The sequence below is a fragment of the Pezoporus flaviventris genome, unplaced genomic scaffold (assembly GCF_033815535.1).
Source record: "Pezoporus flaviventris isolate CSIRO_AGI_PZ_B2104156 unplaced genomic scaffold, CSIRO_AGI_Pfla_v1 ptg000036l, whole genome shotgun sequence".
Classification (NCBI taxonomy): Eukaryota; Metazoa; Chordata; class Aves; order Psittaciformes; family Psittacidae; genus Pezoporus; species Pezoporus flaviventris.
Window position 1 is genome coordinate 11895619 of NW_026892584.1, and position 26800 is coordinate 11922418.

Below are 26800 nucleotides of genomic sequence, written 5' to 3' on the forward strand. Positions count from 1 at the left end.
AACATGAGCCAGCTTCAGTGTGCACTTGCAGCCCAGAAAGCCAACTGTATCCTGGGCTGCATCAAAAGGAGCGTGACCAGCAGGTCAAAGGAAGTGATCCTGCCCCTCTACTCTGCTCTCGTGAGACATCACTTGGGAGTAGAGTGCACAGTTCTGGTGTCCTCAACCTAAGAAGGACATGGGATTAGGGATTGTAGTGGCAGGACAAGGGGTAATGGGTTCCTTAAACAGGGGATATATGGAAGAAGTTCTTTACTGTGAGGGTGGTGAGACACTGGAATGGGTTGCCCAAGAAAGCTGTGAATGTTCCATCCCTGGGGGTGTTCAAGGCCAGGACGGACAGAGCCTTGGGCTCTAAAGCCTTCATTTAGTGCAAGGTGTCCCTGACCATGGCAGGGGGGTTGGAACTTGGTGATCTTAAGGTCCTTTCCAACCCTAACTATTTTACGATTCTAAGGAGCAAGGCCAGAGAAGGGCCATGAGGATGGCAGGGGGCTGGAATGATATGATCTTAAGATCCCTTCCAACCCAAACCATTCTATGATTCTATATCTGAAAATAGACTGATACCATGAAAACCACTCCTTCCTTACTTATTTAACAGCCTATGTCCACAGCTTCACTGACATATTTACAGAACAAGACATAAAGAGGGAACAGAAGAGAGTAGTTTTTTGACGGAGAACAAGAACCCCTAAGTTCAGTAACCAAAACTGTACAGTTTAACCTGGCAGATCTAATCTGATGATTTCGTGTAAAACCAGGGTAAACCTCAGCAACACCCAGAGTTTCATCACACAAATGCTAAGCGAAACTCTGAAAATGTAACCCTTCCAAATGCATTGCATCTCTGACATGAACATAGCATCTACATCTGGAACAGAAGCCACCTGAATTCAAACCTTCCTGCCAAGTAAAAACCCATTCAAGTATGACAAGTTTCACAATGGGACCTCAGATTGTACATACAATTGACAAACAGTAAAAACAGCATTCCAGTTTTAGAATAAGTAGCGTGTCATGTACGCATTGGAAACCACCCTTAAAACTAAAATGCATTTTCAAAAATCATCCACTGGTCAACCTTGAACAGACCCAGTTATTGCCACTACAAGGCTCTCTCCACTTCCAGCAGAATGTTGGTCTGTTGGATTTTTCTGAGTAACTTTAGGTGTACATAAGGCATAACAAGAATCATCCCGAAAGAAATTTCCTGCTCTTGCCTGCAGTCCGTCAGGGAACTTGTCAGGTATTTATACAATTGATTATGAATGAATAACAAGAGTAACACAAGATACATTTGGGACACTATGGACCAAACCTTCATTAAGTGGAGAAACACAAGTAGGCAAAATGAAGAGCAAATTCCTGCACACTCAGCAATTCAGAATAGTGTTACGATCTATGCTCTGAGATGTTGTCTTTTTGTCTGTTACTGTAAACCTTTCCAACATAATGAATAATTAAAAGGAGCTAGATTACATGCTATATCACATTAATGACCAGAAAACAGGGGTTTTCATATGCCCATTTCTCTCTTTTATTACCTACAACATTGCTGACCCCAGTCACCTCCTGAGAGTTACTCCCATTTAACCTACTCTCTACAGCTCAGAGCCAAAAGGAGTAACAACATGTAGCTTAGAACAGAAATCATCAGGATTGTCAGCAGTGTTCTCCAGTTAGGAATTAGGAACTGCAGCAATACCACTTTGTAACTGCACCTTCCCCAATAACTGCACAGGGTCTGAAAACGGTATTGTTTTTTCCACAATAGGCTGCTCCTTGGCACAGACTAGGCAAAGAAAAACTTAGTCCCAAAGATAACACATCCAAACTGGTGTGAAGTGTGGAAAGACAAAAACTTGATGGTAAGACAAAAATTTGGTTTGCAACCTTGCATGTGACCAACATTCATTGCAATCTTTGTTTTCTTCTCTGAAAATGTGAAGAACAGCACCAGTCCTCACAGAGCTGCCAAAGAGAGAAGGAGGAAACTTAAAAATTGGAGAGCCTTTCTGTGGTAGGGCATATGTGATCTTACACAAGCTGTGGGGTAGTAATATGCATAGTATCTATAGTAAGGAATTCAGCCTAAAGTCAGCTAAGTCCCCAGTTAGTTTGTGTAGTATCCAAACATGATGCCAATAAGCAAGGAATGTTATCAGAAAAATTAGAAAGACAACTAGCTCAAAAACTGTTTATGAGAAATGGCATTTCTCTTCTCTAAAAAAAGACTTTCGCTTGTTTCTAGTGCATGCCAGCCTTTCCTTGAAGACCCCTTCCCCATTTTCTCAGGCTATGTGCCAAGGAAAGCAAAAAATACTGCAGATTGTAATTTCAAGTATTTACAGCATAGCAAATCACATGAAAAACACGTGTACCCTGCACATCTGCCACCATCCTTCAGGCAAAAGGAAAAAAGAAAAAAAATAGGAATCCAAGATCTGCAGCAAGATTTCCAGCATGTGAGTTGCAGTGATGTATTTGCAACATAGCATCACAGTTACAAGCAGCCTTAGAGGGGCACAAGCAGATGGCTTGATGTTATTCTCCAGACCTTGGACTGCAGGGTGGTAATAGGGTTGTAAATCATTGCCACAAAAACTAAGAGACTAGAAATGTAAATGTGGTTTCATTTCTCTATCAAAAGTTTTTCATCTAATGTTTTGGCTCCACAACTGGCCAGAACTCCCATACTACAAAGAAGTAGTAATTGGTTGCATGTACCAGTCAAAAACATAGGCTGCACTTCAGAAGGTAGAGACTGGAGGTGGATTCAAATTTTCTGAAGGTTGAATTAAATAGTTCAAGATCACCTCAGCTCTCAAACTGTCATGATTCTGAGATACCGTCCCATAAAATACAGTAGAAGAAATGTTACTTTCTCTATATTTCTCAAAACAATTTTAACTCCTAAAATCTCCATTGCTTATATAACAGTCCAGGCTATAACTAACTCCAGACTTCCACCACTGCCAAACAGCACTTTGCTAGCTTGTCTTTGCCCTCTCCAAAGACCACTGAAGTCAGAAACACTATCTGTTGAGACCAATGGCTGTGAATCAGAATATGTAGATTCCAGGGAAGCTGTACCCAAGCTCAGATCTGGCATTTAACTTCAATTTTCCCCTAGATTAATTCAGACCACTGAATCTGAGAGGTTTTAGACAATACTGAATGTTAACCAGGGGAGGACCAAGCACTGAATAATTATGCTTAAGTAACTTACTAAAAGATTAATTATTCCACCTCTATCGTGTTATAAAACAGAGGATAGAATGCAAAAGGACTGATTTCAATAGGTGCTGCTGGTAATATTTCAAAGTTGAAAATTCAAAACTATAGGTAGAAATTTTTTTTCTGAATAATTAATTAAAATTAAATAAAATTCATATGCTAAAAAATTCTAACGCATGGAACAACAAAGAACCTAAAAAGAGAACTTGATTGCAAACTAAGCAAACTTTTGAAGTGGCAAGGGGAGAGAAAATATTACCTTTACATAGCTAGGAAGATGACAATATTATTTAACACAGGAAAAATGACACTTAAATTCACAGTTTCTGTAACTGTTTATAAAGATGTCCCAAAGATATATTACCTTTCCTTTTTATTCCCACTTCCTTGCCAAGTGGTATAAATGACACCTTTACTTCCTTCTCTGTCAACACAAGGTCAGGGAGCTTTACACCCTCCTTCCTGGGATGACTCCAAAACATGTCTGTTCAGCAAACTGCTACACAGATACTATCGATCACTGCAGTTGTCCTAAAGTCAAAGAGCCAGCAGAAATCCCCTTGTAGCAAGAAGGTACTATGGCTTGATGACAGCCCTCTAGAGAAGAGTTAGTTGGTGAAGATGGCTCAACTAGAAGAAGAAAGTCAGGAAAAATATCTGGGAGGGTGATTGGAGGTGTTTAGAAAATCATTCCTTAGAAGAATTTGGGGAAAGAATGATGCAAAACAAAAATGAATACTGCTTTGGTGGTGAGAATGCCTGTATTTCAGTATGGGTATTGTAACAAGCTTTAAGCACAAAGCACTTCAGAAAGCACCTGAATGTTTCCAAAGAACAGAAAATGTTAACATTAGAAGGCCAAATGATAAGCTTCTAATACCCCATACTTAAATCTGTTTCTCAATCACTCCTTATTAGTAAATTGGTTTTGGAAGTCTAATAATAATAACTAAGATTTATAACACTAGCCTTCAATGAAAGATGTTGGAAGATATTCTCTGCTATTAAATCTATAAATAGACTCAAATTTAGCCTGTTTTTTTAACTCTCACTGATATGCCAAACAAGACAATTAAAATATTCTTACAGTTTTCTTAACAGCTGGTACAGACACCAATATCTCCAATCAGTACATAGTGCTTCATTACTTGAATTTTACTTAATTTAGTCCTTGTCTTTTTCAGGAAAGTTAACAATTAAATGATTACATTAAATGCATTTATACTGTTGCATTATAAACTCAGAGTAAAGATGAAGATATGCCTACAGAAGAAAATCTAAAAATCACTGACTTTTAGAATCACCAGCACCATGTTTCACTGAAATCAATGTAAGCATGAATCTGAAGGAATTATTCAAGAATTAATACGTGAACGGATCGATAAATCTTCTCAATAACAAGTCAGCACCCTCATTTTCAGTTTAGTAAACAGGCAGGCACATATACAAAGACACAAATCTATCCTTGTGGCAGCAGTCACAGCTCTGTCTTCGTGCAGAAGCTACACCCACTCTATAGATGCTTTTAAAAACAGATCAACCTGTGCAAATCCATAGTACCTTACTAAAACCTAGTGGAGCAGTGCCAGTTTGCAGCAGAGAGGAATCTGAATCTTGCAGTACCTTTGGAGCCTGTTTGACTGAAAGGTTTTATGAGGGAGGGAATTCCTTTTCTTTCAGCTTATTTAAATGACCTGCAGTTACTATGGTTACTCTTCAGGCATTTGAAATCTGCCTGCATGATGCAATCGGTGAAATGACAAGGCACAAAAATTAATGCTCCTGTGAAAAAGGCTGTTCATCCAGGACAGAAAACCAGAGGTTGCAAACAGCTGATGCCAAGAATCTCATATTTCATATTTATCCCACTGGCTCCACCTCAAACACTTTCTATACTATTGAATTAGCATTTCTACCGTAGCTCTCTTGGTGACATGGGGCACATGTGCTTTTGTTTCAACAAAGCCCGCTGTGTTAAGTTCACTCCACTGAGGCTTTAAGACAATAGAGAAACGTCATTCAAAAAGCAGGAAACAATGAGCCATTATCTTTCTCATTTATCTGGCCCATCTATAAGATGGTAAGCAAAAAAATCTTGTTTCTTTAACAAATTATGTCATGAAGTGCAAAAGAGGCTGCAAACACTCTCCCTTCTCAGCCTGCTATTAGCTGAGTGTTGAGGACACATCTCCAAGTGTTTGTGCTTGCCCATTTTCTCCCATATGCCATATCAAAATACCACAACCAGCACTGTAACAAAAGCCATGTTAAGCCATAATGAGTTAATGAATAGAATATGGGAATTCAAAAGCAGACACTCACCTATCCCCAGTACAGCTATTTATACAAACACCAGTGTAGACTTATTCAGTCCAATAAAACCTGTTATTATAATAATATAGAAAGTGTTGGTGTAACTTTTTTTTTGCATGCATGCATTTTAATTCACTAACCTGCCCCCTGACTACTCAATAACTTAACATATCTTCTTCATCCTGAGCCTGGTACCATCTGTGACAACAAAACAAGGAAAAGGGTGGAGGGAGAAGGAAATGTTTGTTAAATAAAATGGAAGTGATGGATTCAAGTAGATGTTTTTCATTATTACAAGGAACCTAACTGTTACTTTTCCAAACTACAAGTGTACAGTACTGATTTCAATAAACATAAATCAAACTCAAAACAGAAAGACAGTTCTGCTTCTTTTATTCAGCAACTAAGAGCTAGGTTGAGCATGCCCAGGTTTTGTACTGTAGCAGAAGCCGACAAGCTGACACCTCCAGTAAGGAAGGGAATTGCCATTTCAGGCCTTGATCCTCCATCACTGATGTCCTTGAGACCTGGGGCACTGATTTCACAGGTCTAAGGATCAAGCCTTTAGGTCTCAGCACAGTTGCTACATGCCACAGAAGAAATACCAGCAGGAGGTTTCTGGTAGCAAGGGACACTGAAGTTCATGGAGTTCAAAGGTGCTCACTCAGCCTTCTAAAGCTTCCACTTTTAGAATCATAGAACAGTTAGGGTTGGAAAGGACCTTAAGATCATCCAGTTCCAACCCCCCTGCCATGGGCAGGGACACCTCACAATAAACCATCTCACCCAAGGCTCTGTCCAACCTAGACTTGAACACCGCCAGGGATGGAGCATTCACAGCTTCCCTGGGCAACCCATTCCAGTGCCTCACCACCCTAACAGGAAAGAACTTCTCCCTTATATCCAATCTACACTTCCCCTGTTTAAGTTTTAGCCCGTTACCCCTTGTCCTGTCACTGTAGTTCCTAGTGAAGAGTCCCTCCCCAGCATCCTTGTAGGCCCCCTTCAGATACTGGAAGGCTGCTAGGAGGTCTCCACGCAGCCTTCTCTTCTCCAGGTGGAATAGCCCCAACTTTCTCAGCCTATCTTCATATGGGAGGTGCTCCAGTCCCCTGATCATCCTCGTGGCCCTCCTCTGGACTTGTTCCAACAGTTCCATGTCCTTCTTATGTTGAGGAACACACAGCTTGGTGTCTTCAGCAAACCTGCTGAGGGCGCACTCAATCCCACTGTCCATGTCAGCGACAAAGATGTTAAACAAGACCGGTCCCAACACCGATCCCTGAGGGACACCACTCGTTACTGGTCTCCAACTGAACATTGAGCTGTTGACCCCAACTCTTAGAGTGCGGCCATCCAGCCAGTTCTTTGTCCACCAAGTGGTCCATCCATCAAATTGATGGCTCTCCAAATTAGAGACAAGGATGTCGTGTGGGACAGTGTCAAACGCTTTGCACAAGTCCAGGTAGATGACGTCAACTGCTCTACCCCTGTCCATCAGTTCTGTAGCCCCATCATAGAAGGCCACCAAATCGGTCAGGCAGGATTTCCCCTTAGTGAAGCCGTGCTGGCTGTCACCAAGCACCTTGTTGTTTTTCATGTGCCTTAGCATGCCTTCCAGAGGAATCTGCTTGAAGATTTTGCCAGGCACAGAGGTGAGACTGACTGGTCTGTAGTTCCCTGGGTCATCCATTTTCCCCTTCTTGAAAATGGGGGTTAGATTTCCCTTTTTCCAGTCATCGGGAACTTCACCTGACTGCCACGATTTTTTGATACCACCTCTCAAGAGCTGTGTTGGGTGCTAGTGCTTGCGAATAATTTGTAATCAGTAAGGTACCCACTCACTGTCCCTTCAAACGTAAACAAAAATTTTAGAACCAAACCAAAAATCTTTGAATAGACTCTCAAAAGAGTATGTATGCATGTAAATAAAAATCATGTGATCTCTAAGATTCAGAAGCTGTACACCAAATGACAGGTGATTCCTTTTGACTCATCATTTCCCGTGTATGTTCTTAGCTCACCAAACAAATTTAATCTGATACTTTCAGCATTAACAGCTGTTTCTTGCTAAACCTACTTTAGCTACCCCTCTAACATATACTTCTGTAAGCTCTGTTTTAGAACTTCGTTTGTAAAGACTCTTTTTAGACTATGGTGCTTGCAGAACTAAAGGTACCTATTTCCTTTTTACAGCACCTACATCAACAGCAGTAACAAGGCCAGAATCCATGGGCAAAAACCTTCTGCTCCACCAGTCTCTGCACTGCCAAGAAACATTTGTAGTATTTGGTTTCATTACATATGTACAGCTGCATACAACAAGAAGTAAAATGCACTCCAGCCAAGCCTCTGGACTGCAGATTCAGGATGTAACAACGTTCTGAACTAGGCAGCATCCTTAAACACATCTCCAACTCCTAATAGCTAGCAAGGCCTCAAACACTATGCATGCTTAATGTAGGGATCTTCACCTCTACCTATGCAGGTCATGTAAATGCGGGAAGCAGGGCTAAGTGAAGAGGCCTTAAACATTTCTTCAAGCTTCTGTGTAGCATGTTGTATTGTTAAGCAGCAGCAGGTGTATGAATACCCTGGATGTACTGAGGCTGTTTGTGTTTCAGCAGGCAGAAGATGGTTGGCTAGACTACAGAATAAGCAGCAGGAATCCTTGCTTTGCCAGTCCAGTCTTACCTTACAGAAAAGCAGAGGAAGAAGAAATCTCTCCATTCCCTGTGCCCTCCAGGTTACTACAACATGAAGATTACACTCAGCACTTTGCAGCCTAAATGATTCTACTCTAAAGGGTAACTGGCCAAATGACAATCCAGAAAGATAAAAAAATGTCCAGCGAAATCACCAAAAAAAAAAAAAAAAGAAGAAATTATAAAAGGTATATTAAACAACTGTTAAGTCAATCTCTTGCACTAAGGGCCAATCATTCTCTGCATTTGTATTTCCTCTGCCTTACAAGAGTTGAAGTCAGTCTTTGGTGCAAAAATAGTACTTCCCAAAGGACCCGGCAGACCCCCATTGTAAGCACAACAAGTATCTTTGATCACACAGCTTTTAGCTACAGCATAATCTATCAGGCATCCTAGTCTATAAATCTTGCCCTCCAGTCCCATAGGCTCTTCCTCAAAACTGTTATGTTAAAACATCAGGAAAAAAATAGCAGGGTGAGGGGGGGCAAAGACAGAAAGATTCCCATTTTAAAATATACTTTTGCAGGCCATTTCAAAAGCGATCAAACAGCAGAATTAACAGAGAACTGATTTAGAGGAGGTATTTCCAAAGGATTAGAGTCAAAATTTCCAACTTCCCTAAGAACTACTTGGTAATTTGAGAGCTAAGGATGCTACTTTTACAACCCAGACCAGCAGTATTGCTGTTATACTTTAGCTTCTGTTTCCTTCATAGCAGTTTTATGGCTCAGGCTTCAGGATACAATGGAAAGGCTACAGCAGTCAGTGAGAAAAATGGAACCCATTCATACAAGGTGCTGGAAATTAAATGACTTATCAGCCATTGAGCAGCATACTTCAAAGGGGTTTGTACCAGTGCACCTAATATTGATGCTGACAAACTGTATGTACACTTGTTTTTTACATCTGCATATGGTTCTCTATCTGTAAGAAGAGTGGATAACCTATAATATCAGATATATTTCTGATGACTAATTTAAAAAAAAAAACAACAATTGTACACCGTTGGAGTCACCAGAATATGAAATTAAAATAGCTATGTTTCATTTGCTTCTGTACTTGTAGTTATTTTTTAAATTTAAGCAGTACTTCTCCCCACAGGTCAGGTACTTTCATCTCATGTTCCACAAAACTCTACTAATGTGCTGCTTATGTGCTTCTCAGATTTACTTTGTTTACTCTGGCAAATCTCATATTGGCACAACTAGAAATTAAACTCACAGTGACTACAAGCTTAAGTTCAAGATTAGCAAGATCATTTCGCTGACATTACTGAAAAAGACCCAATTGTTCCTGCAAATTCTTTCATTTCCATGGAGTTATGTCAGCAGCAAACATGTTAATATTACCCTCAAAACAAGAGAGCAAAGGACACTGACCCACTAAAAGGCAGCGCATGGCTGTAATAGGGAACTGGCAAATCCACACAATGAAGAAATTAACGATTTTGACAATTCCATTCTTCATTTATGTCAATTTTCCCAAAGACCTCATCCTAAATACAATTATATTGTGAGCATTTGCTTATATTTCAATATTTCAATTAATTAACATATGTCTCATGAAGCTGGGACATATTAAGACAGGCTACTGAGCATGCTTCATGCTAAGATTTGCCCATGACATTAGAAACCTAATAGCATCTGAGTTCGGAACATTCTACTGCAGTGGTTTGGAAAAGACACTGAAAGCAAAGGTTCATTCCATCCATTTCTTAGAAAGCCTTACAGTTAACTAAAATCCATCTGGACTGATATATATAATAGGTAGAGATTATAACAAACATACATATACATAATATATACAAATCAGATATCCATTAACTTACTTATAATTATATGAGCTCCGTAATATTACACCACAGAAGAAACGGCCACGCACGCAGCACCAAAGACTATGGAAATGCAATAATTACAAATGAGAATCAGAATATTGCTTCACATTTCACCTTTTCTTGTGATCCAGAATGAAAGGGATCAAACTCTGTCCCTCCACATACACGTGTACAGGCACATACACTTTTCTTTGCCTGTCAATAACAGAGAGATACATCTCAAGAAGTGCCCTTCAGTACCCTGACAGCTTTGACAGCCATTATAGCTAATCAAAAAGAGGACATAGCATGATACCAGTATGTTAAAATCCCTTCCCCACTTCTGCCCTTTCCTTGACATTTCTTATCATTTGCTGCCCACACTCCTTCACACTGCAGGATTAACATTGACACACATCATTTCAGAGTAAAATTTGCAGTGAATTAATGACCTTGCTCTCTTCTGTCACCTATTAATTCAGGGAACCATGAGTTTCGTAAAGCATAAAGCTCACTAAAGATCACATCCACTGTCTAAAGAAGTTAAAACTATATTTCCAATTAATTAAAATCTGATGAGTCTGCATGAAATCCTAAAATTATAATAAGAAACATATCTCATTAGGAGACCACTTAAGATTACCATCACCCACTTTGAGGATTAATTTGAAAGATCTTTACTTTAAAAGAAACTGTATGGTACAACTAGTTTTACTAGAAAGTTGGATAGTCCCTTTGAGAGATTTTTGCTTTGCAACTCACTTGTGACAGAAGCTACAGAGAAACCACAAGCTGGGTAGATCTGTGTTTATAAAAGCTTTGGAAATTTCCAGTTCTCAAAGGACATTAATGTCCTTTAATAAGCTTTGCTAAAATAGGAAACATTGTGGATACAATGTAACTCCAGATGTTATTTCAGGTCTCACAACATAGTCAGTGACAATACTGTAAGTCAAAATTGTTAACATTTTATCCAAGGCTTTTAATTTACAATGCCACTAAATTTCCTCTTTGCCATGAGTGTTTTTTACACTTTGCTTACTGTGATCTTCTCAATGGGAAATAAATGGACATTCCACTTGGAACTCTGTGGATGTGCAAAGTTGAGCACTGAATAAAAAAATAAAAAATAAAAATCTTGTGAGAGTTATGGGTCATTTCAAATCCAGTTTGTGCACATTAAATTAAGTTGGTTCTCCTAAACTGACCTAAGGGATCTTTTCCCACCCCACATGAAATACTCTCAGATAGGTAAAACAGCCTTTAACTGTGACATGGAACCAAGTTGCTCCAGCAGTGAACAAACTAAGATGCATTGGCAGACTAAGGTGGGAGAAACCCATACTGACTTCACTATTTGCTGTAAATTTCAAAAATAGTTGGGCATTATGTTCCACCAAAGTTTTACGTGATAGAGAGGATTTAGTGAGAAAAATACCTACTTTCTAGTCCATTTATGACACTAAGGCCAGTTTGGCATAGAGACACTTAAGTGGTGAACACTTCCCTGATAAAATAATTGTAGGATCTGGTCATTAGAACACTACACTGAGATGCAAAAATTTGGAGTTCAACTCATAGCCACGTCACAGATTTAACAAGTCTGAGATGCCATTTAATCCCTTTGTGATCATCATACTTAATGAAGTTTATTATTTTCTTTATAATATTTATTTGAAATAAAAACAGTTATGCACTTATTGAATCTAGCAAAACAGGGCTTGAATCACATTTCAATCCTTACAGTGTCACTAATTGAGTTCTGACACCAATTCTTCACCATGGGAAACCAGCTGGGAAAGGAAACTGTGGCTAAAAAATTACATCTGCAAGTGTCCTACAAGACCAGTTAAAAACTGGCTGCTCTGTCAATAACAAAGTGATATACTCAGATCTGCTGAACTATTTATTCCCTGATACAATCCAACCCTGCAACCAAACAAGGTAAAATTCACAATGCCAGCACCATGTACCTAGTGTAATTCACTTAAGTGCTGCTGGAATGGCAGTTCTGTAAGACCTGAAGTCCATCATGTGATACACCAGTCACCAAGCATCAAGACAAACCAGTAAGTGGTAAGAAAAGCACATAATTTTAACCAGCCATGCAAAAAGTATTGTCTCCTTCCTGGCACATCACAGTGCAGATGATTACAGAATGAGAAGACACTAGTTCTTCAAAACCACCATAAAGACAAAGAAAATCTTAATGCTTTGATTCTACATGAGCTTGGTTCCAACAATAAGTATTGTATTAATAAAATGCATTTGGTATTCACATAGACATTGCACTAATTTCCACAGGGACATCTCTTTTCCAGGGATGTTAAGCAGCTGGCTGGCAGCAAAACAAGTAGGATCATGAGAAAGGGAAGTGATGAAGTCAGTTTTCTTATGGCCTTGTATGCCAGCTGATTTTCAACATGGCACAAACTTCAACTTAAAATATCCTTCAAGTTACAATTTTCACAACAGAGCTTTTAGTAGTGGCTACTAAAGATTATACTTGTTACAGTTTTCTCAGCAGAGAACTAAGGGTGCCCCTCTTCTGCACTGTGGAGGTTGTTACCTTTCTTACCAAATTTGAATTACTGGCCAACAGGTCCACAACTGGAAGGGGATCTTGAGACAACCAGGGATGGTAGAATTTTCCACAATTACATAGGCCTTGATCCCTCGGTGAAGCAAGGTTTATGATGTCATGAAGTAAACTCATAGTTTTTTTAGCCCAATTAATATTTACCCTTTTCATAAAGCCTCCAAGGCTCCCAAAGATGGTTCAATAAATCAAGAGACATATAGAAAGCAAAAGCGGAAAACGAAAAGCAGAGAGAAATTATGGGAAAGGAGGGACTTCTATACAAGCACAGAATTAGTGCTTTATACTATTTCTGTCTCAGCGTGTTAAACTTTTTCTCCCTGCCCTCTACTTCCCCTTAGTTACTCACCATGAAGTAAGTCTTTTAATTGCTATGTAACTAAAGCCATCTTTCTCGTACATTGACTAAGAAGGCCAAGCTGGTGTCTAGGGACTACAGGCCCTTTGGTGGCAGTTTAAATTCTGGTCAGAGTAGAGAAGTCAATAAATCATTCTTGCAGAAGTTGTTACTGACCTTGAGCAAGCCCTGGGAGGAGAGATGCAGTCTCTATTTACTAGGAAATCGAGACTTGGTTTGGTTTTTTTTTTGTTTTTTTTTTTTTGTTTCAGATGCAGAACTAAGAAAGGGAAACAAAGAAAAGGCGATCAGTTCAAGAAAGGCAAGTGCAAAGCCTAGCCTTCAGTGACCAAGTGGAGAACATTTAAGTTCTGTTGCTTGATAGACCTAGTGCTGACTCACCTAGAGCAGAGCTGCATCCCCAGTATTTCAGGTTACTGATCCAAACCTCAACAGGGCAATAACATACAATCAAGGTTCTTGCATTCTTGCAATGTTCTCATGGATTTTGTTTTTGTTTGTTTTTTTTTCCATCAATTCTGCCTTACTGGGCATACATAGTGTACCTGCATAAAATGCTGTATGGCACTACATCTGTACAATTAAGTTACAGGTATTCTAGTTTTTGCAGCATGGAGAAAACACACTTTTCAGCAACAGGTTGGGCAGTACAAGTTTCCAGTGCCAAGCAAAGTATTCTCTGTCATCTTAACACAATGACAAGACTTCTTCAGCAATATCAGTAAATACATAAGCAACATTTTGTCACACTTGCAAAAACTAATGTGTTCTGACATAATTTCATACTCGGCATTTATTTTAGATGGTTGTGTCTAACCTTTGCTTCAATCAATACGAATTTTAGCATTGGCTTCACTGGAAATGGGAATAAACCCTTCATGAACAAAGCTCCAAAATAATCTTCTTACGGGGTAAAAGAAAAACTGAAATGAAAAAGATTCTCATCACACAAGAGGTTGCTACAAAGGACAAAGCAGCTAACAGCAGTTACTGCTGTAATCCTACACCGTTTTACTTGAGAGAAAGATTTCTTCTCCACTGCACCTGGCATATCTAAAAAAAATTCAATGGTGTGTCCAAGTTGCAGGAGAGGTAAAGAAAAGCCCGGCACGTACATGCTTTATTATCGCTTCACTTCATCATTGACTAGAACATGAGAAAATCAATAAGAATCCTATACGAACACATCCACCATAATAAAATATATGGCTTACATATATCAAATCCTAACAAGTGTGCTTGCATGCTCAGTGGAGAAAATCACTTCATAAAACAACCCCAGGAGAGAACTAAAAAACAAAAAGGTGTCTAAGGAAGGGAGAAAACTGAATGATGTATCCAGAGGATAAAGAGATAACAGTAAGAAGTTTCCATCAATATACTGGACTGGACAGGCCAATGTTTTTATCAGTTACTCTAAACCTTAGTTAACTTCAAACATCTAAAGAGCCATACGCAGGTTTGTCTATGCTGGAATCAGTAGACTGAAGTGCTTATTTATGCGCCTTTAATTGATTTGATTCCTTACAGAAATTACTACCTATTTGGGCCTTGACTGTCTCCTCTGAGTGCATTGCATCACAGTTCCTGCGTCAAAAATTTCCTTGGGAAGTGCAACTCCTGGAGTTAGAAATTTTTCATAAAACCTCCATGTAGGTTTGAAGCCCTGCTAGTCTCCCCAGTCATTCAAGTAAGACATACAAACAAGTTAGGTTTTCTTACACAGCTCAGGTTTATGGAATAAAACCGAGGGTTTGCTAAAATGGTTTTCAGTTTTTCTGATTTGCCACACTAGCAATAATTTGCTCATTGCCCTGTGCAACATGAATTTCAATTTACCTGAAAATAGGATTTTTGTGTTGCAGTAGATTTTTGACAGTTTTTCCATGTTAAAGTCTAGTATTCTAGACTAGAATCTGTGTCAAGTGATTATCTAGAATCTCCTCCAGATTTAGCTTCTACTGTCCTTCAGTAACAAGCAAAGATATTAAAAAATAGCTTCATCAATTTGACCAGGAAAGTTAAAAACGTATTACTTTAATTACTAAGAATACTAACTAGGAGAGAGTAGCCAAGTTATATTTTGTTCGTTATTTTAAAGTTTGTTTTATTCTCTTTCATTCTTCATTTCTTTGTCATATGTAGGAACTTCTGTGTAGCCAACTACATCATTTTCTTTGGTAGTGCATACCCTTTCCTAAACATCAGAAAATCACTTAATAAAAAGTGATTTTCTACCAGCATAACCAAGAGAGAAGACATTTCAGCAAGAAAGACATAATGAAGGAAAAGAAAGAAAGAATATGCCTGAGAGGTGTCTTGGTATTGTGGCTTATGTACCTCTCTAAAAGACCTAGCATAAAAGAGAAAAAAATTAATAGTAAAATAAAAAAAGTTCCACAGTTAAAACTGCCCTTTACTATCATGTTGTTTTCCTAATCAGTTAAAACACAAATTCAAGAGTGCCCCTTGAATGCTCATCTATTCCAACTTCCTTGATCATGGCTACTGCCTGTTACTCCAGATTGCCTTTACAACATCCTTTTATTGAGCTTTCTTTTCACTGCTGTCCCATAAGGCCAGAGAGACTTCTCAAATCAATTCTCAGTACACCTGAATCAATTTCTAAAGCTCATCATGTCAAGGGAGCAACCTTTTATGAGACTACAGCTGGTCATATGAGTGTCTAATACATTGCATCAAATTTCTTTTGTAATTCAGTGTCAGGCTTTAAACCTAGTGCAGACAGCAGATATAACATATGCTTGTAAAAACAGAGTAGTATATAAACTTGCATTACAGGTATTACAGTGCATGTTACACACAACAGTTCCCTTCTACTGTGAAAACAATAATGGGATAGCCCCAATTTCTCACAAAGCACTAGCCTATGAATTAGTTTTACATCACAGAAATAGGACTTGAACCTTAAAATCAGTCTGACCAAAGGATTCTGCTTTGGAATAAAAACAGGAGCAGTCTTTTCTGGTTCTTCTTGTTCCAATAGCTCAGCTGGAGTCACATCATGGTGGGTTTTAATCCTGTCACAGAATACCAAAAGAGGGAGAGAGAACCCAGTGACTCGGACAAGCTTGCAGACATAACTCTGGTGCTGTATGAAATGTGTCTTAAAACATGTCTGTGAATCCATATTCAACTAATGCACCATTTTAATAGTAAGAAAGACTTTATTGCTCTACCTCAAACACAGCAAAGCATAAAGACCAGCTTCTAATCAAATATAAGGGTACATCTAAGGGTGCATTGCTAAATCTCCACCATTCAGCACAACAATCACTACTTCCTAACCCTCATGTTTCCATGAAGAGAAGTATCACTAAACAGTCTCTGGTTCCCAGTTCAAATATTTCTCACAGACTAGAGCACCCAAAGAGGCCGCATTTTATAATTCAGCTGTTGTCAGTTTTTACAATCATGTTTATTTTCATCCTTCTTTTTACACAAAAGTAACATTATTACCTCCTGCTAAGCTTCACACGTAACTCAGCTCTTGGTAGATTAAGTCTCTCAAAGTAGGCTTATAAGCACAAGGCAGCTTGTGATTCTCTTCATACAGGACAGTAGTTACATTGGTTTGGCAAACACCTCCCTAACACTTTAACATTGTTTTCTAAGTTACAGTGGGGAGGCAATCAATCACCACAGAGTAAAACGATATGTTCTTCCTCTTAAGGTGTCTTGTACTGACATCAGTCATTGGCTGGAGCTTTTTCCTTTATGTTGGTAAAGTCCAAACCCAAAGAGGGTGAGAGGATAACTGCAGTGAAACTGCAGTGAAAGTTCAGATAATGGAGGGTAATATATTGGAACTGAGAGAGTTTGACAGCCCATGCAGGCAGGAGAGAAATTAAGAGGATGCTCCTGGCCAGAAGTGACATGGATACAGCACAGAACAAAAACATCCATTTATTTCCCATTTCACTTAGCAAGCATCTGTGCAGCAAAGCAGGCAGTCACATTACAATCTTTTTATTACTGTTAGAAACATTGAGACTTCGAACAATCTTACGGCAAACTCTAGCTAACATGAAATAGTTACAAAGTAGAAAGAGTGTTGACCATTCATCCTTCTAGTGGTCTGTGTCATGGTACCACAAATACAAGGGGACACAAACAGCAGGAGAAACAGTGGCTAAGAATGTGACTTGAGACAGGATGGTCATACTTCTCACCCCAGCCATTCAGCACCGATTTCATGCAGCACTGGCTTAATCTCAAAACTTCTAACCTCCTTACAAACTATGCCACATCCACTTCCCTGAATCTCTGTTTCAATACTTAAAAATACACTAGAGTTTCAATTCATGCAGTTAACTCCAACATTTCTGCAGGCACTAAGATGGCGGGGAGTGTCAGCATACATAGTATTGCAGTTATATTAATTTAGAAAAACTGGAAAGTCACAGTTGGAGAACGTTATAGTGCTCTAAAAAAAAATAAATTCCAAAACACCTCCTAGAATGAAGTCCTGCAACTTTTATTCATGTTCAGTATTCATTAAGCACAAAATCGTGAAGAATCATGCTTAAGCACCACACACTCCAAGGATCCTCTAGGCCCACTGATGAACGGGATGGGTGCCCTGGTGACAGAAGATACAGAGATGGCAGAGTTACTGAATGCCTTCTTTGTCTCTGTCTACTCTGCTGCAGGCAGTCCTGAAGAGCCCCGTACCCCTGAGACCTTAGATGAAGTCAGGTCAACGGAGCGGTTTGGCTTAGTTGATGAGGAATGGGTTAGAGACCAGTTGAGCAATCTGGACATCCATAAATCCATGGGTCCAGATGGGATGCACCCGCGGGTGCTGAGGGAACTGGTGGAAGTCATTGCTAGACCACTCTTCATCATCTTTACCAAGTCTTGGGAAACGGGAGAGGTGCCTGAGGACTGGAGGAAAGCAAATGTCACTCCAGTCTTCAAAAAGGGCAAGAAGGAGGACCCAGGTAACTATAGACCGGTCAGCCTCACCTCCATCCCTGGGAAAGTGATGGAACACCTTATCCTTGGTGCCATCTTAAGGCATATCAAGGATAAGAGGGTTATGAGGGGCAGTCAACATGGCTTCACCAAGGGAGAAATCATGCTTGACCAATCTCTTAGCCTTTTATGAGGAAATAACACGGTGGATGGATGATGGCAGAGCAGTGGATGTGGTCTACCTTGACTTCAGCAAAGCATTTGACACAGTCTCCCACAGCATCCTCACAGCTAAATTGAGGAAGTGTGGTCTGGATGATCGGGTAGTGAGGTGGACTGCGAACTGGCTGAAGGAGAGAAGCCAGAGAGTTGTGGTCTATGGGGCTGAGTCTAGTTGGAGGCCTGTAACTAGTGGAGTGCCTCAAGGGTCAGTACTGGGACCAGTATTATTTAATATATTCATCAATGATTTAGATGAGGGAATTGAGTGTACTATCAGCAAGTTTGCTGATGACGCTAAGCTGGGAGGAGTGGCTGACACGCCAGAAGGCTGTGCTGCCATCCAGCGAGACCTGGACAGGCTGGAGAGTTGGGCAGGGAGTAACTTGATGAAATATAACAAGGGAAAGTGTAGAGTCCTGCATCTGGGCAGGAACAACCCCAGGTTCCAGTATAGGTTGGGAAACGACCTGTTAGAGAGCAGTGCAGGGGAGAAGGACCTGGGGGTCCTAGTGGATGACAGGATGACCATGAGCCAACACTGTGCCCTTGTGGCCAAGAAGGCCAATGGCATCCTGGGGTGTATTAGAAGGGGGGTGGTTAGCAGGTCGAGAGAGGTTCTCCTTCCCCTCTACTCTGCCCTGGTGAGACCCCATCTGGAATATTGTGTCCAGTTCTGGGCCCCTCAGTTCAAGAAGGACAGGGACCTGCTGGAGAGAGTCCAGCGCAGGGCAACTAAGATGATTAAGGGAGTGGAGCATCTCCCTTATGAGGAAAGACTGAGGGAGCTGGGTCTCTATAGTTTGGAGGAGACTGAGGGGTGGCCTTATAAGTGTCTATAAATATATAAAGGGGGAGTGTCACGAGGATGGAGCCAGGCTCTACTCAGTGGCAAACAATGATAGGACAAGGGGTAATGGGTACAAACTGGAACACAAGAGGTTCCACTTAAACTTGAGAAGAAACTTCTTCTCAGTGAGGGTGATGGAACACTGGAACAGGCTGCCCAGGGAGGTTGTGGAGTCTCCTTCCCTGGAGACATTCAAAACCCGCCTGGACACATTCCTGTGTAACATTATCTAGGTGTTCCTGCTCCGGCAGGGGGATTGGACTAGATGATCTTTCGAGGTCCCTTCCAATCTCTAGCATACTGTGATACTGTGATCCCAGAATCAGGTCCAGGAGGATATGCAAAGGTTGCAACTTCCTTTTTTCACACCCAGTTACAGTCTCAGGTGCTTTAAAAGAAGCAACCACAGCATTGACAGAGATCTTTTGGTATGTAAAAGAAGTATACAGAGAGGTGAAAATCTGCAACCTCAATTAACAGTTATTGCAGACCTACAGAGTTATTGCTGAACATTTTAACAAGCATATATATCATTCAAAGCAATGTAAGCATAACAGAATTTCACCAAAGGCTATCCCTGTGGTGCATTTCTTGCTGTGGTCTTACAAGCACGCACGAATCCAGTAACCTGAATGGGGCTCTGGACATAACAGGGTCCTCCCACAACCATAATTCAGAACTAATTTTAGGAGAAGTTGCATACATGAAAGTAGGGGGTGTGGGAGAGACACAATGCAAAACTTTCTTTTATACAAGTGCCTTATAACTACAGTGCCGTAAATGTCTTCGTGTTTTACAAAAAATGTTATAATTCCCCCGTCTCTAGGAGCTTATGTTCCAGGTTCAATAAGATGATAATACTTCTTAGAAATATTAAATTTACTACAGGTATTTTAAGAAGCATAGAAGCCTTAGAAAGCAAGATTATGAAAGAGAACCTTGTAACAATTCAAAATATAATACCACTTCAATGCTTCTTGGCATAGCTGAAGGCACTTATATTCCAGTAAAAATAAAAAAATAGTTAGCACTTTAACAAGTGTCTAAAAGCTCTTTAAAAATTCAATGCTGCATATGCAATAGCCATTTCAATTCTTACCCACAAAAAAAATGTTACTGGATAGAAAGCAGTACCTGACAGCTATTTAATAACATCTGAAATTATACAACAATATTGTTTAGGTTTATTTTTAAGGACAGAAATTTTGTGACAATTACAAAATGGAAATAAGGTTTTGAGCAAAAATCCACTGAAGGCTTTTGTCCACTGACATCCATGAAAAGTAGGCCTTCAAGGTGAAACAGTGTACCAAAAACTGTCAAATGAGAAATAACTTAGAAGGAGAAAAGTAGATAGATATTGAACCTCAGATACTCAGCTGAGAGAGACATTTATGTGCCACACCACAGGAGACAGCCAGTGTTACTACCAGCAGCAGTAACAACTATATTTATTCTTGCAGTTTCTAAAGCTACAGAAATGTAGCTGTGATTCTTCCCAGCGTCTAACAGCTAAAGGCTCTATACACAACAGAGGAAAGGCTGAAGGTAAATACAAAGAGCACAGCAAGGGCTTGTAACCATCTGAACAGTTTAAGAAATGCTGGGTGGGTTTTTTTGGTTAACCACAAAGCTCAGGGAAAGGAGGAGCCTGGAATAAGGTGACATAGGTTGAGGAGGGTGAAAACTGATAGGACTGAGGAAGAGAATTTAAGGAAGTTTTGAGTGCATCACCAGGGAGCACAGGGAAACAAAGGCCTTAGCCAGAAGCCAGACTGCTCTCTGCATGGCCTCCAGCCTTCACTGTGCGGCTTTTGCAGCTGTTAGTACCAGCTGGTGTCTCCGTCTGGTTGTTACGTGAAGTTGCTTCCTCAGACCACAGAGCCAGGCTGTGAGAGGGGGAGGCCCAACCATGGTCCTAATGCTACCTACATAGCCAGGTCCTAGGGCTGCAAGTCCCACAAAGACAGTGGCAACACAGTCCAGTTGAGCCTGTGTTTGACTCTGTCTGGAGTCTTTCATTTGGTTCCAGACACTCCATTCCCAAAAGAGATACTGGCACAACTTGAAGGATATCAGTTATGGAAAATATCTGCTTGGAAGGACTATTCCATGGATATTTAAAATTAAACAAAGACCAGATATTCAGAGCTTATCTAACAACGAATAAAGACAGACCCTAAAAAACAAAACAAAACCAATTAAAAATATAGGAAAACATAGGCACCAATGATGGAAAGGAATTATTTACTGTAGTAAATGCAAGCATGAATGACAGTTAAGGGGAAAAAAAAAAATATATAACATGGTAATGCAGACAACTATAACAGAAAAGAAACTGTAAAGAAACAGAAACCTTGGGTCTCCAGAAGAAAAGAACGAAGTTCCAGTATTCAAAACCCTTAAAGACAAGTGTAGGCCAAAAAATGTTTAGATAACTGAAATAAATGTCTCAAATAGTGTACAACACATAACAATCCTCCAGTGACAGTGTGTTGCCTAGATAATTCAAGACAGCTTCTCTAATACCTATCTGCTGATTACAGTTTGATTGAAAATAAGAGCTTTGCAGACTACACAAATGCAACTGAACACCAGCATCCACCAAGACCTGAGGTTAATCCCTCTTCCCTCCCAGAAATAATGCTGTTGAATAACCTCAGAACTTCAAAATATCTACATAGTATACTGAAGCACTCAAAAATGAAACATACTCCATATTTCAAAGTTCAGAACACAACACTTGAAGAGGAAAAGTGGGACTATTACTACTAGTAGCATTATATTACTTCAGAGTTCCTAATTTGACGCTTCCCACAAAAAAACATGCTGGAAGTTGATAATGTTCCTTTAAATGAGCAAATTTACAAAAAGAACTCATGGTTTAGACCCTATCACTTGCTTCAACATCATTATCTATTTCTTTTTTAACATAGTTTGATTAAACTTGTGGAAGATTAAAAAAAAAAGAAAAGAGAAAAATAAATCAAGCTCTAGAATATAAAGGGTGATACTAGGGAATTTTTTTCCTAACCTAATGAGATCATACCATTAAGACCCAATGCTTGCAACTTACAAGTAATTTTCATGCTTTGTGGGATATTGTCCTTCATTCATACACACACTCCATTATGCATTATAGATAATGTATATAGGAGACCCAATGGAAGAAACTGCAATAAGCATTTCACACAAGATAATGGGACGGCTACATGATATAACAGAGACTTAGCATGGATGAAGAAATCCGCTTATCAGGCCCTCCACAGTATGCCAGCTGTTTATGTGAAGTTTGAGCATCGTTATCTGGAGAAGGAGGTAAAAAGGGGGGAATCACAGAGAAGCAAGGTTATTCATTTGCTTTAGTAAGCTTGTGTGATAAACCAACACTCACATTCCCCACACCCATAATTTTCAGACTTACCTTCACCAAAACTCTGGGCTCTCTTTTGAAGTTTTACCAACAATAAGAATGACGTGGTTGATGCTATTGCTACGTGATACTGTAAAGGTGCAGGACAGAATTGAGAACAGCAGTGTGAAATTTTTAAAGGAGACATTTACATGGAGGCACAGGTATGTTACAATTACAAAATCCACAATCCTGTTAGAATTCTCTTTACTGTCAGCTATCCACAACTACAAATCCAAGTTCTCTTGCTGAGTAATAAATAAGGAAACCTCCTCTCTGGAACAATACATACTATACAGCTTTTCTCATTATGGAAAAAGTTTAAACCAAATCAGGCCATTTTGGATCTACAGTCCCTCCACTGAATTTAATAAGATTTGGATCAGGCTTCTGGAATTTAACCTAATCTCACAGGCATAGCTAAGACAAGAATCACTAAAATTTAAAGACTGAACCTACCTTTGTGAATGAGTTACTACTACTCAAAAGATGTTCTCATGCCAATTAGGATTCTGGGCTGAGTCTCACTTCCATCAGATGTTCATTTCCACTGAAATTTCCAGTTCTTCAGCCTTTAAATTTCAAAGAGGTCTTCAGTGTTGAAACAGTTTGTGAGAGTGAAGGGAATCCACAAATGAAGCAGAACCCTAAAGCTGTTACCTGTTTTACATGGCCAGAACAACTTCACCAGCAGACAGCATGACAAACAGATGTTCCAACTTTTCAACACATTTCTCTCAGTAGTGTCATGGTTGCAAAACTTTCAAAACAATAGCAAAACATGGCAGGTTATTTGGAAACCAGATTTAGTGTATTACTCTAAACAGGGCTTCACAACTTAGAGAAAAGAGTGTTTCTTAAACACTAAATGCCAGCATGTCTGTTTTTAATACTTGGTTTACGATCTTCAGAGTCACTCTGGCACACATGCCAAGTAGCACTTTACCTTATTACATCATCCAGCATCCAAAACATGGGTATATCTCCTATGTGGAAACTGTTCTTCTGAGGAGTTCCACATAGTTCACTGAGAAGTTTTGCTACTGATATCAACAGCAGCACTTTACCAGCCTCTTTAATCAGTACTTGCTCTTCACAGTTCTTCTTATGAATGTTGTCAAGTACAGACAAGTTTAAGAAAACTACTTATGTCAGCATAAGTTATACCTCTTGTCCATGCTCGTTTGCAATTGCAATGCATGAACACAATACACCTCAATAATAAAACATAATTAACTAAGAAGATAAGACATTGTCAACAACTGCACATTTATCACTAACTACTGAACCCTTCAAATTCCTTGCCACTTTAAAATCTTCTCTTAAGTGAAGAATTGAAAAGGACAACAAGATTATAGCACAAAGTGGAGGAAATGACCTCCAGAACAATGATCACCTTCACTAAAAACGAACACACACACACACACACACACACCCCCCCCAAAAACCAAAAACAAGTGCACAGTGGCACTGAGAACCCTCAGGTAGCAAGACTGAATTCATAAGTAATACCCATCAGTAACAAGAAAAATTGTCAAAATATTATTCCAGCTTCAAATTATGTATATATCTGTTTATAAACATTGACACAAAAACAGAGAAAGGCGGCTGCATAAATGCAAAAGACAGGTACATATATAGGCAAAAGTTAAGAAGAGATATGTAGAACAAATTAAAAACATTTAAAAATACAGTGATATCATCATATACTGATACATATTCCCTTTGGAATAAAGAGATGCTATATTACATGAAAAGAAGTCTTTTAGAAACAAAGAAATTGCCTTAAAGCTGCATGTTCCATGATGTTTGTCTATCATAGCCTCTTATTTTCAGGGTCAGAAATCCTCAACAGAGGTAGCTAAACAAAAGAAACTGCAACTAGTAAGACCTTTCCATTTTCTAGCATCCATGCAAGACTTCCCTTCTTGGAAGGCCACATCCCTTCTGGTGGCAACAAACCAGCAATTAGAAGTAGGTTAAATCTCAAGCAATTATTTTGCTTTCAATAGAATTTGTATTTCGTTTATGTTGTTTTGTTGGGTTTTTTTTTGTAAAATTAAAACTTAAATATAGGTGAATTAGAATTACAAGCAACAGTAACCAAGACCTTCAAACACAGATGCAGATGCTTACTTTCCTTAACTGTAATCCTTATTTCTGGAATTTGGGTCCCAGATTACCTAATTGCCCATGAACATAATCTTCAAAAGCATTTCAGACCTCTACCTAGTGCCTCCTTTCAAAATTTTCACCTTTCAGAATGTTCTGGTTCTAAAATGGTTTTGCTACTGGTCCATAAATGCGCAAACTCTTAACACTTGTGTGTACCCCACAGCAACACTAGAGCTTTATTTTAAATAGTCACTGTACTTGGAGATAATGGCATGTAAATATTAAGCCTAAAGGAAGGTCACAATCTTGCATATACATGCTTCATCAATTTACAAACCAAAGACGATTCTGCTCCCCCCCACCATCCCTCCCCCATACCACAGTACAAAGATACTCGTATTTCCTCAGAGCAAGGTGATCAAAATATGGGACTCTTGGAAACAAGGAAGGTCAATTAGCATAACTAGATGCCCTTCAGGATTCCCTACATGACTGCATTTTTGAACTAAGAGGCATTGTCCTTCTGACCCATGCACTGAGTTCGAGGTGAAGCAACAGTTACAACATGGAGTAGGGGAGCCAACAGCAGAACCTGAAAGCCAAAATGCAATTCAATTTGTGCCAGAATGGTGTAAACAGCCTTAGATTTTTCTGTTGCAACATAAAGTGAAACTTCATAAACAGAAACATCACAAGCAAAAAGATATAGATTGGGCATCTGCCCTGCCACCACTTAAAATCAAACCAACAGCAAGTATTGTTTTAATCATACTACTGCTCCAACATTTCAGAAGCAAGCAGGACTGCATAAATTAAAGAGACTGCACTGAGTAACCCCATGGACACAGGGATATTTTTATCTCTTATCTAAGGATGCCAGATTTGGGGGCAAGTTATTTTTTTATTTATCCTTGCTTGAATGCAGTTACTGAAATTTACTGAACAAGTCTGCACAATCTGTAAGCCCTGAGACTCCATCAATCTGTGTCCTGTTAATACACAAGCTTACAAATAGAAGGTTTCCCAAATGAGCAAGGGGAATGACACTCAGAATGACTACCACAAGGTCTTCTATTTTTTGTAATAGCTCCAGCAAGAATTACCATGTTTGGCTCATCAGAAAAAATATGCAAATTCAACACATACATAATCAATCATAGCATGGATTGGGTCTGTAGGAACAGAATAGAGATTACCTGCATACAAAGACTTACCCCTCCACTCCATCCTTTCTCTCCTCTAGAAGATAAACGGAAATCACTCTAAATTTGGTGTGTGAAATCACACCATTCATAGCATTATCCTAATAGGTAGCAAACAGAAAAAGGACCTCATCAGCGATACATGGAAAACAATTTACTAACAAACAGACTGAGCATTTATGATGCTACACCAGACTGTGAACAAGCCAACTTCTGTCACAACAAAAAGAAATTGTGTCCTACAGATTTGCTCCCTTGTCAAACAGCCTTCACGCAGTGCTGCAGCACAGCACTAGCAAGAATGATCTCATTTCTGAAGATCACTCTCACCTGACATGGCCTCAGAGGCTACCAAAACCAGCTAATGCAGGACCAGAGTTTCTGCTTCCACACCAGCTGGCCCATAACTGGTCACTTACACTCCAATGTCTGTACCAACTTCTTAAGTTCTGTTCACTCTAATATTGCCTTTTCTTAAATATTTTTTCTCTCAATCTTTGCTTCTCTCTTAGATATATAAAAAGCAAACCAAAACACCCTATTAACGTGGCACTAATTATTCCAAAAATCTTGTTTAAACCCCTGCATACTTTATAAAAGAAGTATTTACCAGGCTTTTCAAAGACTGAACGTTACAGGGTGTTAAGCCATCTGTGAAAGGTGTGACAAGTCAAAATTTATTTCCTAGCATAGCAAGTGTCCTGGGTTTAAACCACAAGAGCAAGAAAACAAGAGAACATCAGATTGCCAAGCCCTTGTGTCTTTACATATACTGACATTTCTGACACAATTTCTTTGTTTTCCCATCACCGGGCACTAAAAAATTAGATGATATATCTTGTTCAAGACATCTCGCCTTACTTAACTGCCTTACTCAGTTTAAAAATTTAAAAAAAAAAAGTAGAAAATAAAGAGAGAAACTGCTACTAACCATGGCTGAATTAAAAAATGGAAGTCACCTGTGTTTCTTGAGAGACACAGGGTCGAAACACAAGAAAACCAGAAACTACTCCAGGATGTTACTTACCAAAAAAAT

At 39.4% G+C, this 26800-nt stretch overlaps 1 protein-coding gene and 1 long non-coding RNA gene across 14 annotated transcripts in view; both read right to left on the reverse strand.

Moving 5' to 3' along the window:
• The window catches only part of BRSK2 (BR serine/threonine kinase 2), a 325812-nt gene that overhangs the window by 255060 nt on the left and 43952 nt on the right, over positions 1–26800 (reverse strand). The window lies entirely within an intron of this gene.
• LOC133274236 (uncharacterized) lies at positions 15968–26487 on the reverse strand. The gene is made up of 4 exons (XR_009745078.1): positions 25777–26487; positions 22112–23207; positions 20968–21214; positions 15968–16069 (listed from the first exon to the last, which is right to left on the reverse strand). It is a non-coding gene; the product is annotated as an uncharacterized LOC133274236 (long non-coding RNA).